Here is a 5392-nt window from a genome sequence, read left to right as displayed (position 1 = left end):
AGATAGGTTTGGACTTGTTTTGGGCTTGTAAGCCCTTTGGGCCCTAATCAGTCATTGGGCCTGGTTACGTTTTGAGTTAGTGGGCTAATTTATCTATTGTGGGCCATGAATGCTATGGTTTGGCTTTATTCGACCATGAGGCCTATTAATGATATTTGGACATGGACTTTGGGCCCATCAACAATAAGACACTTTTGGGCCATAAGGAAAGGACTTGGGGCTTGGGTCATTTAATTGTATTATGTTGAACCCTAACCTTGGTTTATTGGTATTATTGCTCAGCATGGGTGGTCACATACTGTTAGGAAAGCGGCTTCGGATTCAGCAGACAGAGGTGAGTCTCCTCACCATACCAATGAGTTGAAGGCACCAAGGTCGGCCCATTATGTGTTATGTGCAATGCTAATTTATATAGTGATATGTGGTAAATTAGTTGGTTATATGTTATGTGGTATGTTAGTTAGTTCTTTATGTTGCATGAATGGCACTTGGTTGTAAGAACATGTAGGGGTGCCCATGGCATTCCAGGTAAAGACCATGGGGGTGCCCATGGAACATGGCTAAAAGACCATGTGGGGGTGCCCATGGCATTCCAAGTAAGACCACGGGGTTGCCCATGGCACATAGGTATAAGACCATGTAGGGGTGCCCATGACATCCTGGATAAAGACCCTGGTGGGTGTTCTGGGCATCCTTATATGTTCATATGCATGGTTTATGTGATTGTTATGGATTATGAGGTTATGTGGATTATATGGGGTATGCTCTTGGGAACTCACTGAGCATTAACTTATAGTTTGTTGATTGTTTTAGGTACTTCAGATCCTAAGGGCAAGGGTAAGGTTTGATGGTGCGGCGTGCACTCTCCCGCATTTCATATGGGGACACTCTGATATTTAAAATAAAATGTTGATATTATGGATTTTGAAAACAATGCACTAATGAATAAGCCACTCTGCAAATGTGCTTATGGTTGTATTACTTGTGATGGTGCACTAATGAATGTAAAAGCATATTTTCCAATTATTCCACTTACACTTAATCAACACCGTGCATTTTTTAGGGGTGGTTTGACCATTATTAACCACCACAACACAACCATCCGACCACCAATAGGTGTTGGTTTTAAGAAGGACTTATTTCTCATCCATTTGGTATCATAAGGAGCACAATTGGTTGTAACCTAACCCTAATACGATGATTTTGAACGTAAAGTTCCTAACTCTAAATCCTCATTAAGCTAAGTATCATGACCTTTAGGTTAATTTGAATTACATATAAAGACAGCCTAATGAGTAACCACTAATTATGATAAAAGTATTAAAGTGAAAGCTTAATCACTAAGTCCTTCATGGGACACCTAAAGTGACCTAAAGGTTAATATGATCAATTTCACTGAATCTGTCCTCGAACTTCTAGAAATCATACAAGACTATCAGAAGCTCCAAAAATCATAAAGGTTGGTTTTCTAGAAAATTTGATGAGTCTAGTTTCTCTAAACTTTGAATCAAATTACCAAATTACAACTCCTTGAAAGGTATTATTCACAATCTTCTTAAACTAATATGTATTGTCACATATTTCATATGTTGTGTTTCAAAAATTATTATAAATTCAATAAAACTCCAAATGTCAAAATTCCAGGGTCTATAGTTAGATATGGATGTCTAGTTTACTCCATCTCATGGGCTTGATGAAATTCATAGTGCTACTAACATCAGTTTTAACCATAACCAAACCGATCCATCTATGTTTATCTAAGAATCATTTCATGTTACCATATACCGACTTCTCTATGCATATGAAATTATTTTCACAATAGCTTCCATCGACCTTATGTAAGTTCGGTAGTGAATTTACTATGATAGACCAGGCTAGACATACCGACTAAGCTACGATATAAAGTAGGATAATCTATCAGGATGCCTATCGAATCCAATTTTGGAACTTAATCGAATGGTGATATGGGATTTTAGTGTTGTATAATAACACACATAGAATCTATGTTCCATACTTTTGTTGATATAAAAATAGTCGTTTAAGTGAATAAACAGGAAATGCCTAAAATATAATTTAAGTGTGCCAAGGGATATTATAGCAAATTCACTAGTGAACTAACTCTTAAAGAAGCTCGATGGAAAGCATTGTGAAAATAATGTAATGCATATAGAAGCTGGTATCTGATAGCATTGAATGATTGTTAGATAAAAATAAATGAATCAGTTTGTGTAACACCGATTCCATGTATGACTCTAAATTTCAGTGATTTATGTTTCTGGGTGGTCACGGAATAGTAGAGTTCCATCACGGCGTGGTAATTCTTTTTGGGTCGCAGGTTTTTGAAAGACCACCACGAAATGGCAATATGTGGCACGATGTGTTAACCGCTGTTGGACAAACCCTAATTTCTAGGGTTTTCACCCTATTTAAGACTCATAAACCCTGAAGACCTTTTACACTCATCAGCCTCCATTGCCCACTTAGTTCCTTTCAAACCCTAATCTCCATTGGTGGTGTTTTGAGCTCATTTTGGTGTTTGGTGTCTATTTTAGAGGGAAGGAAGCCATTGGAAAGCAAGAACGAAGCTCCAAGCCTTGTAGATCTAAGTTGTACACTTCTTGAGCAACCCCTAGGAGATATAAAGTTTTCAACTTGATGATTATCTCTCTATATCTTGCTAATGTTAGAAAGTATGTGCTTTTGTCCCATATTTTTGGTCTAAATGAGTATGATGTGGCGGACCCCCATTTAGGAGCCAGGGGAGGCCATGCCCCCCCCCCTGCTTTTGAAGCTCATAATACCTATTATACATAATCAAGTTATAAAATATTTACTAGAATGAAAAATTAGCCCTCCCGTTTTCCAGATTTTTAAGTATAAGCAATAAATTTAATTTATACAATTTAGTTTTTAACTAAAACAATAAATACCTGATGACAAGCTTTCAGAAAATCACTAAACAAAATCACACATCAAAACTAATTCCCTTTTTTTTAGGAATCTGTTGTAAATAAAAGCTATATACCGATTAAATCTATAAAATAAATAATATCCAAAGATACAATCAAATTTAAAGCCATTTAACTTTGAGTTTAAGAAATCTATAAACCTAAAATTATATTTTTGACGCAGTGAAAGACCTCTCAAAACACACTGGAAGAACAATGTCGTACGCTTAAATCGTTGCTACCTTTGTACGCCCTTTTGGTGTTCATTGCATGTGTTTATGGTATGGTCTCTATTTCTCTCACTCGTCTTTGTTGGATGTCAGAGCCAGTTTTCCTCAAGTCCCACTGCTCTGTGGGTAGCCTCTTTTTTCCTTTTCTCTATTTTTTTCTTGGTTATTTAATACATAAAGAAGAGCTTAAAATTGTGATTAAACCTAGTCCCTATAACTAGTCCCTATAGTTTGCAATGTGACTACTCCCTGTAAAACTGTAAAGTTGTCAAGCTAACAAGCTCACATTGCTCTTTTATTGGATTAAACTATTTATTTTTATATGTAAGTTTATTGTTTATTAGTATCTATAAATCAATTCCGACATTTTAAATATTTAGATGCTTATTACTTGTTTGTTGATTTATTTAAAAGATATAACTGTGAATAACTACATAAACATTAAAATAATCCTTAAATTTACATATATGATCCATTTCATATAAGATTTACATATATGATCCATTTCGTACCTACCAAATGGAAGTAATTTAGTATGACTAAAAATTTACTTATAATTGTCATAATTTTGAACCATATAAAACAATTTTTATATTGAAGTTTTGATTTCGGCCCCTCTAGTTCTAATATTCGTGTTCCGCCCCTGTGAGTATGGACTACTCAAGATCCAATGAGTTTCCTTTTTAGATGTTTTTGGGTGTTTAGAGTTATAAAATAGAATCTTGACCCTTTCTTTTCCTCCATGCATGCATTTGATTACTTGTTGCATTTTGAAATGTTAGTGTTTATGATTTGGACACTTTATAGCCATGAAAGTTCATAAATTTTTAAACTTTATGGATTAGAATGTTATTTGGGATCAAAAATGAGTTTTAGAGGAAAGGACTTCAAGGATTAGGAGCTTAATGTTTAAGCCATGTTGAGAGTTTGCTCTTTTGAACATAGAATTTAAGATCCTTATTCGTTGGATGGACTTAAGGGATAAAGTTGGAACTTTATCCATTTAGACCCCATAATAGACCAGATTTAGGCTTTGGAGCCCCAGAGATGGAAGAAATCGGCTTATTCCATTAAGAGGTTCGAGGAATAGTAACCATGGTGTGGTTTGGACAACCATGTCGTGACGATTGGGTTAAGGCTCGTCTGTTTTGGCATTTTATGGCCACAACATGGCCAAGGAAGGCCACAACGTGGCGGTTAGCTATACGTTGAATTTTGGACTTTGACCAATTTTAGCCAAGTTAACCTAAGTGTATTTTGGGTATTTTGAGTTGTATTTGAGATTGGTTTGTATCTATTGTATAGGTGACAAGTAGAGCTGAGACTCGTAGTAGAGATCTATTCATCTATTTGTTCAGACTAAGATGTGCGTTTTCCTTACTGTACTTATGGGTCGAAGGCCCCAAGGTCTGCCCATTGAAGTTGATCTACTGATATGTATTGATTGATGATATGTTGATTATGTGGTAGACATGTATGATTATATGATGGCTGTTGATGTACGTTAGACTAATAGATTTGTAGGACTACCTGTGATTCCTAGCTATATGATTATATGTCCGTTGAATATGTTTGTTATCAATTATATGTGGACATATTATGTTTTGGTTGAGACTACTGCTTTGTGTTGTCAGTCCACAGACCGGGGCAATCCAACTAGAAGGTTGTGGGCCAGAGCAATCCAACTGGGAGGTGATGGGCCAGGGTAATCTAACTGGGAGGTTGTGGAACCAATACGTTATATGCAAGGTAGTCCAACCCGGATGTTGTGGGCCATGGTAAGCCAACCAGGAGGTTATGGACCCAACATGCAAAATTTCATATAATATTGTTTGTGTTGTGGTAATTTGGGGGAACTCAGTAAGTTTTGGCTTACAGTTTCAGTTTATTCTTTCAGGTACTTTTGATGATCGTGGAAAAATGAAGGTGTGATCATATACATTTTCCTGTTTTTATGATATTAGATCTTGGGAAAAGCTCTGATTGTGTTTATACATTTGAAATTATGGTTTCGTAAATACCATATGGTTGAAATGGGTTCTTTTTTTGAAAATTTTAATTTTCTATGTTTTTGGGATGTTATAGTTTAATTATGTTGAAAGCCGATGTTAATAGCACGTTGATCAAATCAAATGTATGATGCTTTCGGCATTTATTAAGACAACATAATAGTTTCTAAAGGTATCAAATATGATTAAGATGTATACTTGATAT

The sequence above is a fragment of the Lactuca saligna genome, chromosome 3 (genome assembly GCF_052625555.1).
Source record: "Lactuca saligna cultivar CGN05327 chromosome 3, ASM5262555v1, whole genome shotgun sequence".
NCBI classification, from domain to species: domain Eukaryota; kingdom Viridiplantae; phylum Streptophyta; class Magnoliopsida; order Asterales; family Asteraceae; genus Lactuca; species Lactuca saligna.
The sequence above is the reverse complement of the archived record's forward strand: the minus strand, read 5'-3'. Positions refer to the sequence as shown.